Consider the following 11,130-nt stretch of genomic DNA (forward strand, 5'->3'; position numbering starts at 1 on the left):
AAAAGCTGCTTCACGTCTTCGTTTTGATGCATTCACAACATCGTACGAGTGTTTAAACTTTACATAACTAGGTAAACATCGTTTTTGACAATTGTTTACATTTTTTCTTTACAAATGGCATTCTTATTTAAAAGGGGACAACTCATTAAGAATATTTTAAGTATCCAACTCTGTGGGACAGAACAGTAAAACATGTATTGGACAGTTAAGTTGAATGTCAAGATGATTTTCATTCGTTAAAAAAATCTGTTGTTTTGTGATATACTGCTAAACCTTAATGCAACCCCTTTCTCTTAAACATTTATCATAGTATCACAAGAAAAAGAACGCAGTCGGAATGGGACTGTAAATACTTTGATATGAAATGATGCTTAGCTTTATGTTCTTGTAACTGAAGGAAACATTTCATATACTGAATTTTATATACTGAACTGTCAAATAAAGCTGGGCTTTTTATTATCCAGCTCCATCCTCAGTTTTATCAGGTTATTAATAAAAGGTGTAACGTCATAAGAAGGACCGTTAAAAAGGACTGTCTTTGAGACCTCACTATTGTTCACACATAAAACATTTCAAAAGCAAATAATACACGTCATGTATAACGGGGCAGTTGAAACAAGTTCGAAATTCTCCAAATGTACATGCATGAATGGTGCAATTAAAAGTGTAAAAGAAACATTAGTTCAGTTTAGTCATACAACTGTACAGTGTAGGCACAGAACCTGAACCGTACAATGTTGAAATAGAACTGTGCAGTTTGTGACTAGAGTGGTGCAGTATAGGCATCGAATGTGCAGTTTAGTAAGATATTGTGTTTAATTTTACTAATATATACTATCGTTAAGACTGATTGTGCCCCACGTCTTAAGATCCAAATCGTTTTTTTTCTAGGGATTATCGCAGAGACAATAGTGACGCTAGAAAAGCACTATTGCCTGAATTTAAGAGAAAACGGGGAGAATTTGACAAAGACAATGTAAAGCTACTGTATCCTGCATGTCCGTGTTACTCTTAATTTCTTCCCAGACTGGTATGAAATTCTCAAGGAACCTCGAATAACGAATGTGTTGAAACGAATCTCGGATTCTCTTAAATCAAAATCACACAGCATACGTCAGCGTACGATGCCCAATTTGCCAACGGAAGTCGCTCAGGTTTTGGTAATGTCCCTGTCCGGCTATCTTAATTATATTCACTACGTCAAACGGCAGACTTTCATACAGGAACAACTTTTCCACTTGTCAACATCCCGGGAGAAGTTTCCAATGAAAACCAATCATTCGATCATAAGGAAACATGAAGCTTCAAGATAAATCAATCAACGTATGGTACAACAATTGCGACAAATAAGACTTCAGTTAAAGCTTATTCCAATTCCACAACAGATACTGAACACGATAACGGTAACTATGGACAGGAAGTGCCGGAGACAGTGTAATCTGGTATGGTTTATTCTTTGATCAGCATCAGTTGTGATGGTGTTGATACGTAGTTGCGAAACATGTGTATGGATTTACCACCACAGATTATATATTAGTACACACATTTCTTTGGAAGCGTTTTGATTTGATGAACTACTTAAAAAGTTTTAATAGATTCTATTACCAATACTGATTTTGTTTTAGAAATAGAGCTTCAAAATATAATGAAATATATACCATTTGCAAAAACTACAGACTTTACAAAGTAAATGCATTTTGAAAAATACCCGACTTTACTTCAAGAACTTCTGTATTTCGTTTTAGGAAAGGAAACAAATGGTTACCTGTCGAAGTAGGAAAGCAAGCGACTACTGTTAACTCCTACGTAGGATTTATGGAACACGTTTATAACTTTAACCATTTGCTTTGACATAGCGCGATTCTGTGAACGTATGTAAGATCTTGCACCCATATGGAAGTATACACTACCCCCATGTACATTACCAGATCATTGTATTTACTAGAACTCGTGATGTCCCTTAGTCACATGAGCTTGACAGAAATAAACGTAAAATGTTGTAATTGTTGTTGAAGATTAAAGAACTGCAATAATTATTACAAGATATTAAAAAAAAAAACAGCATTTATAACGTAAAGGGACGTTAGCATTTGTGAATATTTCGATAAAAGTCTGACAGCAGTTGTATCCCTTTCTGGCTTGCACTTCGGTATTACTTTATAGTATGACTTGCTGGGCTTTAATCTATAATTGCCTTTAACTTGTAATTTCAAGTAGCAGTGTTTCCAACCTGGAATTGGAGAGAAGGGGCTAATATTTTTGAATAAAATATAAACATTACTGAGGCCATATCTCAATATATGCATGATTTTATTTTTAAGTAAATACACAAACTCGCATGTGTCATTATCTGCTAATATCTGTTCTCAATGATCGTCTATAAAGAAACAAAACTGAATAAGTACAACCGTACATTATTTTACAAGAAACAGAACTTCGGTGATTGGAATTTACTTGTTCTGCTCAGTAGACCTTTATTCAGGGACGGGACGTATTAACTTGACTTTCCGCTAATTACAAGACGTTATAAGCAAATCACTAAACCCTCATGCAATATTGCGTAATATAACATGTCCTGATTAAGTATAAGACATCTTCTGTAGGGTTAGTCGTATATCAATTATTCAAGGAGGAAACTTGATTCAGTACGTATGGAAAAGACAGTTCGTATGCCCTAAGGAATATATATATATATCAAATAGTTGCCGGAATTTCTAGAGACGTTACATAATTACGTATACTGTAATAGATGCTAAAGACATATACATCTTGTATCTAAAATTTCCGGAATGACCTTTCACATTAAATAGAATAATATATTATTAATAGCATGGTACTGAATGTTTTGAAATCGTTAACAATGTGTGTTTAGTATTAGCAGCATCAGCACTTGTATTGTCCATACGTGACTTCTAAAACCTTCTAACAACCTTTATATTTCACAGTCATGCTACACCAAGTACGAACTGTGAAATATGGAATGTGAAGTATGAACTATGAAGACACGACCGGATTTCCGTATAAAGTTCGTGACATTTTGTACATCGCCACTGGTGATATTTTTTTTGATAAAAACTTTACCTGCTATCTGCTATTACAGAATATATACAGAGATATAAACGCCATTTATCAAGGAATCAATCTAGAATGTGCAAGCTTTATGTAATTCCTTCTGGAATTAACACATCAGGAATCACACCAGCGATGTTACATTCACAATCACAAGCGTTTACAGGCGATGTTTTACTTTTCTACTTATATATACAAAACATTGATTTTCATGGTAACATTTTCAAAATGCATATTTTTTTTCAATTATGTGACAATCCGGCAACCTGCATTTATTACAAAATGAAAAAAAAAATCAAAATAATCAAAGAATCAGCAATAGACCATAAAAAATCGATACAATTTAATCCTTATATCGTAAGATTCATATATTGACAACATAGCCTACAATAAATGCAACTGAGCTCGTAAAGTGTTATTTGAGTACATATTTCACGAGTATAATATATACCATTAAACAAACTAAGACATAAGGTAGTTTTCCAAAAACTTTTCAAACAACGCTGGTGCTGTTATACTATAAATCACTTGAAACTGAAATGACTACCCAAATTCTGAAAGAAATGGATGAATGCCCCTTTAATAATGGAATATAGAAGATCAAACGTGGTTGCCCTTTAAACATAAACATTATAAACACTATTTGATTCGTAACAGGTGTAACACATTTCATATATTCGTATCTTATCGGACTTTTTTTTAGAAACTATAAATCAATCTATACCTACATCGATGTAGTTTGCATCATACACTAGCGACACTTAGATGATTTGCCAGATGTCCAAATTTCTTACATTTACATTTTTCACAGTAGCTTACCACAAATATAATTATGTGGTTTCTTTCCGTAAAATAAGAAATCCATAACATTAAAAAAAATCGTATGTCATGTTGATTCGATCTTAATTACTAGATCTACCATGTGAAAAGAAGAGTTTTAGAAATAACCGAATGTTTTGCTGAAATTTTAATTTCTGATTTTCAAAGGAGTTTTTGATTGATGCCAGTTATTTTATGTTGTTTTTGTGTGTGTGAAAGATGTAAGACTGCACATTCTGTATCACGGAAAAGGTCGCCCTTTATGCAGACGAATGTACAACAACGTTAACCTGACGTTTAACCGGATGTCTTTCATTTTACTGCGCATGCGCTCTTGTTGCAAAAGGTCCGCCCAACAATAGGTAAACATATATAAAATCAGTATTACATTACGAATGGTATTATAAAATGTAACATACATTACTGCGGCCACTTAAATATACCACCCTGGGGAACTAGCAACATTGAAATCACACCAACGATTGCATGCTTTCAATTTGAATAAAGCGTGTTTACTGAAGAAGCACGCTTGACCGTTATAATTTCTATTTGACAGAACCATGTCACTATACTGAATTATCGGATGTCGACAAACTGCAGTAAAACAATGATGCCTCTTTGGACATCACTGTAAAGATAGCATAGATTAGCATTTGTTCGTGGTTTCTGCTTCATATTGATAGTTGACAGTATATTTAGTACAGTCCGTTCCAGCCTGAATATTTTCGACTTTCATCCAAAAGAAAGAAAGAAATGAGGTTATCTAAGAATCCAAACTACATTTCCTAGGTTTAAAATGACACATAAATTGTCAAATATTATACTTCATTTGTCATTGCATTGCAGTATTCAAAGTAATGTGATCAATATTCCGTAATCAATTATATAATAAATGTCACTCAGCCTGCATATTTTGAATGTTTTGATATAAAACCGACGGTGAAGCTGTGGCAATCTAATCATGCCTGCCAATTAGTGTGCATTTTCAGGCACTGATTTATATATAAGTTTCTATCAAATTCGAATTATTTTCAGAAATACAAATATCTCTAACAAAAGAAAATGAATATCGATTTTCATGATGATACTTCTAAGAAAAGAAACGTATCTAAATACAAATTCGTGCAAAAATATAGAATACGTTTAAATGGCGATCTATTAATCATTCAATAACTCAGATACCTCGGAAACAGGTGTAGGAAAACCATGTCAGTACTTCTATAAATAAATAAATAATTATCCACTGTGCGGATCTAATGTATACAAGAGCACTAAATTACTTTCATTACTTTCAAATACAAGCTAATTAGAGAGATGTATATCGTACACATGTCTCTAACAGTTTGACAGTTTCACAAATAAGGAAATAAAGGGTTGTAAAGGATAAAACAGCGGGTAGACCAACGCGAAAACAATATGACATTAAATATTGCCGCATGTTGTCAGTTTCATAAACAAGCGATGAATGTTCATAACATTTTCTGAAAAATGTTAAAAAGGCGTTATTGTAGCCACCGTTTGAACTAGCCCAGTCTATTACTGTTCAGACGTACTGACATCTAATCACTCTGCCTAACACCCTTAGATTACAGAGAAACTTAATCCAATGCAGCCGCGAGGAAGAACACACGAGGAAAGAGACCATAACGCCCGCCGAAGTGATGGGTCTAAATCAGCTGAATTACTTAAGGTCAATCAAGCTTGTAATGGAGAAAGTTAACAAATGAAATGGAAGCGCTGCAAATATACCTACATTGCCTAGTAAGTCAAAGAATGAGACATTTCTTGATGGAGCAGATTGATACCTGACAATTTGCTGCTTACAAAAAACATTTAATTGCCAGTCAGAACCAGAATACTCCAAACATACCAGTGCATTACATTGACCCTAAACTTGTATTGGCAAAATCCTAAAAAGCTGTTTCCAGTTCACTCTTCCTCTCAGAAAAAAGTAAGAAAATACTAAAAGATATGTCTAGAACAGGAGCGAACGATTTGGAGCGCTTGTACTGCGAACAGAAGATTGTCATCCATAGATAAGGATTTTCATGGATGAATGAGAAGGCGCCAATATTACTAATATTAATAAACAATCAAATTTCAAGGCCACAGATTTTAAATGGTGTTTTATAGGTGACAGTCATTTCACTATATGAAAGATCAACGCTTGCCTTTCGGTGTTTCGCGAATACTAAATAACACATTCTGTAAAGAAAAATATGGTAAAGGTAGGTTATAAAACAACAGTAAGTTACCTTGGTCACCTTTTATCTTTTCAAAAGCTTATGATGAATGCCAACAAACATTAAAACATCTTATCCAGTCATTCAATGAATTGAAATTTGCCGTAAAGTACAAAAATGTCGACATACCAATGCAAAAATATCTTAGATGTAGGTATAACTTTGGTATTAATGTCTATGACAATAAGGTTGCTTGTTGAAACATCATGCGTAATGAGTACTATATTAGAGCAAATATTTTATCTCAAGTAAAATCACTAAGCACCAAAGTCTGAGCAGGAAAACTTTTTAGATCTAAAAAACAGTGTTCTACGGTGAAATATTCCATAAGCTTACACATTTCCGAGTGAACAGCAGTCTGAAAAAGTGCTCAGCAGAGAACAAAATGTAAAGTGTGAAATAAAATTAGTAATAATGTGGTGGTTACATTTCATTAATGTCTTTAATGGGTTCACGTCGATGACTGATGGCCGGCCGGTAATACCGGTCAACATTGCAAAACTGCAGCGTGGAGATTCATATACACACACCTTGATCTGAACAAATGTCACAGATGCCGATAAAAATTGGAAATAATTTTGAACCATCCGACCTCCGATGGGCTCCCATTTTTTTTATTTTTATTTTATTTTTTGCTAATAAAAAGTGTTTCTTCAATGCGACAATAAAGCAATATGTGCGATTTGTAATAAATGGACATGCAAAAACCCAATAGTAATGAAATGTTTACGTTGTTTCTCGGATCGTCTGATAGCTGTATATTTTAGTTTGTTTAAATGAAAAATACATAATTACCGTACAGGTTGGGATTAATAGCCGTATTACGTATACTGCCACATCATTATCAAACCAGAAATGTTAACATTTTGATGAACTTTATTAGATAATATATAAACATTAAACGTTTTATTATAATAGAAAAATGGTACGTTAAGCTTTACATCAAGATGCACTTAATGACAGCTCATGCATCTTTTTATACGAAGTTTTCGTAGTTACGGTATGAAATATATGAAACACACATGATTCTAGATAGAATAGGATAACCGCAATAAAAAGTATATCCCCCGCTTTCTTTTAGAACTGATAAGTTATCTTCCACGTTTTGAGAGATTGTCTGTACAACATCAAATAGAATGAAAACGTTAAGATAGTTCTGTTTAAATTTGTATAACATCTGAAAACTTTTTTATGGTGATACATGTAGGATTCGCACTTATTTTTTTCCAGATTAAATTATCAAGAACGCTCAAGATAAGATATCGTACTCTCAAGGTAAGGTGTTCTGCGATCGAAGTAAAATCGAAATAACTGAGGCTTTGTCCGACGAAATAGTACAGTCGAAATTCGGTATCTCGAATTCCAAGGGACCATGCTTTTTATTTCGAGATAACCGAAATTCGAGTTATGAGGAAGGGCGTATATTGACGAATGATGACCTTTTTTAATATCCAGCTATTAGACACACTATAAATATAGTATATCTTGCAATAAATCTTTTAAAACGCAACACAAAATAATTATAAATTTAAAGTACATTTTATATTTTCTTCCCAAAGGATTGATAGCATTTCGATCTGACATTTTGAACGAATGATGCTTTCTCCAAAGAAGTTATTTTTTATACAGTCTCATCGCGATTACCTCTAATTAATCCTTATTAAAGATCCCAACTGTTCTAACTAATTTTATTCATTAGTTTAAATTAAAAGCAATTTTCATAACGTCTCAAAATCAAATGACCTCTGATTAAAGAAATCTAATGTTTACATCAAACAATTATCATTATGGCACGTGCAAATAACTATGACATCATCACACTTTGATATTCGCCGCACCTTTGATATGTCGGCATCATGGCTTTCTGGTAAGGCAATAAACATAGACATGTGTACCAACCACATTCACAATGATATGTGTGAAATTTTATCGCATATTTTTCTCACTTCGAGTTACCGAGTTTACAATGCACTTGAATTTTATTGACGGGACTGAAAAACCATTTCGACACATCCGAAGTCTCGGTAAGTCAAATTTTGACGTAACCGGAGTTGAATTACATATACAAAGAAGGAAATTTGACGGGACTTGAAAATTTCTTCGGAATTTCGAGGTAAGCGAGTTTGAGATACCGAGTTTCGACTGTATTTTATTTCTAATTTATTAAATAACATAAAGAAACTAAAATATTTACGAAAACGAACCCCAAATCATGTAATGAAAAGCATTTAAGCAACATCACAAAATTATACATTAGCACATTTAATGTCTATTTTCTTATCTTTAATATCGTAAACTTTTTCTTCAAAGTCTGTACCATATCCCTGCTAATTTCTGGGAATGGCATCTGCTGGTACTGAAATAACTTTTTACTGTCTCAAGGTCGTAAAGCAAAAGTTCATTTACGACATAAATGTAGTGTACAAATGTACACCTTGCATAAGATAACTAAAGGGAACATGTCTTACGTTGAATGCTATCATGGAATACATTTTAATTTGTCATTTATTGCATAACATAATTGTTCATTATTTTAACATAAAATCAGAAAGGTGAAGCACTTGTAAGTACCCACTCCCATTCCTGCTGTATGGAAACAAAGCAATTTTATAATTTGAAGCCAATATACACAAAAGTGACAGCAAAATTTCAAACTTTGATAAAACAAACATGTATTAAACCGAATGGTTCATGCTATCAGACAGACGTCGTGCCAGCAATATTTTCTGTAAATTCTTTGCCATGACTCAGCACAGCCAGAACAGTGATAGAGAGCTCGCACTGAGCAAGTGACACGTGCATGTATTGGTATTTTTAATGAATAGAGGTAGACGCAATATTACCATTGTTAATTCGGGTGTAAAAATGTTTGTATGACAAACTTTTAAATTTAAGCATGTGAAACATTTGCATCTTTTCTTTTCTAAGTTTGGAACAATGAACATCATAGATGTAGTGCTGTCTAAACTCAGCGAAAATAGCATGTATACCGGCTCAGACTCCTCTGTGTTTTATCGACTACTGTGCCTGTTACCTCTACAGAGTCGTTAATTCATATTTGCAGCTACTAGTACTTTTGAAACTGTCTATCGCTTTTAGCTCTGATTGTATTGCCGTACAACACTATAATTTTGAGTGTCTTTTTGCGTGACAAATTATCATTTATTGTCGGTATGTCATTGTAACCTCAAGTAAGCAATTTAAATATGAAACGAACCATATATAAACATCTTTTATTTTTAAATATCAAATGTAAACTTTCCATTTTTAATAGAAACTGTTGCTTCCTCAATCATTATTATCATGACAAAAATTTAATTCAGGTTTTGCACATTCACATTTTACCACTGAAAATGTGAAAGTGCGGAATGTTTTATACCCTCGAACAGCTTTCACGGGATGATATTGCCAATGCTGTAAAGTAATTCCAACAATGTTTTCCGAGTGATTCAGAAATACAGACACTCCCCATTTTGTTTGAATATTCTAATTCACGTTACATGATCCATTAAATTCTAACAAGTTTCTACAGTTCGACAATCAAATATTACTTACCTAATATCGAATTAACACTATTCCAATCTTGAAACTAAATATCTCTCTTTAATATCAAATCTGCTATTGTACTGTCATCAAAAGAAGGACATTTCTGAAAGAAAATATAAGAAAATTATAAATCCTCGTATTTATCACAGCAGCAGTGTTTTACAATTTGTTGTCTTGCAGTACATTCTTTAACTTAAAAAATATGTTATGAGGCTAAAGCGGCAATTACACTATATTTAGGCTCCAGTTTATTTTTTATCGCATGACTATATATGCCATTTCTATGCTTTATTTCCCATTTGTCTTTTGTCAACATTTTCTGTGATGATAATAATTTAAATACACCAGCTCAGGATTTGTAAAATTTTAATATGCAGACAAAGAAGAAGTCCATTTGTAAATAAATAAGAATAAACAGTTTTTAAAATTACTCAAAACAATATTTTACCTGGTAAATTAAATGTAAAATTTTAGCACCGGGACATTATTGCAAATGCATCAAAACGAGTGCGAAGCTGTTGTATGTTGCTCTTTATATTAGTTTCGCGCTCAACTCTTCATTTCAGTAAGTTAACATTCGTTTTGTAGAATAACGGTTACATATGCTGTTCAATTTTCATGTATAACAACTATTTCGTTCTTTGCTTTGGTGATATTTATTTTTACAAAAAAAAAAATGGAATAAGTTGTTAATCGAGTAACCCACACATCGAGTGTCCAAAGATATAACACTGTCAGAAGGAATGCTCCATGTTTTATTCATCAACAAGGTACAACTTAATACATTATATTTGTCAAAGACAAAAACAATTACAGTGTTTTATTTCCTTATAATAATAATAATCGGTAACATTTTACAAAACACTGCAAATAATTATAAAGCTATCAGCCGTATAATTCAGGCAAGTTCTCATTAGGCACATTCAATTTGTTACATATCTAAATCGTTATAACGTCTAGTGTGCATGTTGTCAGAAAAGGATATAATACTTTATCAATGTCACATTTGTTTGTACGTATTTCTTTTGTATTCTAAATTATATTAATCAAAGAAGTAATGCTCTGTATTATTTGTAAATGAGAGGTGATATGTGCATTTGTATGAATGCCATTTAGAAGCACTTATGTATTATCCAATTTCTGTCTCTTAATTGTCTCACAAAAGCAACAGCCTTGCATGTTTTAAGACCATTAGACTGTTGAAGATGAACTTCGACTAAAATAGATTAATATCCATAGAAATGTCAAACACTGACAGTAATGGTAACAGACATATTAATAATTTGACCGAGAAATGTAATAGCTTGTTTTGTAATTTGACCAGTCTTGAGAAAATGAAACGGAAAATGCAGCGTTTAAAGTAATAGAAAACGAATATTTTGTTTATTTACTCTTTTAAGCATTTTAACAGATATCGCTTCTGAAAAGGAAGCAAAGACAGTAAACAAACACG

At 32.8% G+C, this 11,130-nt stretch overlaps 1 protein-coding gene across 1 annotated transcript in view; it reads right to left on the reverse strand.

Annotated features, from left to right (window-relative positions):
* LOC123537544 (uncharacterized) overlaps nucleotides 1-9,781 on the reverse strand; it is a 276,487-nt gene extending 266,706 nt beyond the window's left edge. Inside the window, exon 1 of the mRNA XM_053528640.1 lies at nucleotides 9,687-9,781. The gene's annotated coding sequence lies outside the window, so the exon portion shown is untranslated. The remainder of the gene's footprint in view (nucleotides 1-9,686) is intronic.
* Nucleotides 9,782-11,130: the final 1,349 nt, after the last annotated feature.

Source organism: Mercenaria mercenaria, chromosome 17, assembly GCF_021730395.1.
Source record: "Mercenaria mercenaria strain notata chromosome 17, MADL_Memer_1, whole genome shotgun sequence".
In the NCBI taxonomy this organism is placed as follows: domain Eukaryota; kingdom Metazoa; phylum Mollusca; class Bivalvia; order Venerida; family Veneridae; genus Mercenaria; species Mercenaria mercenaria.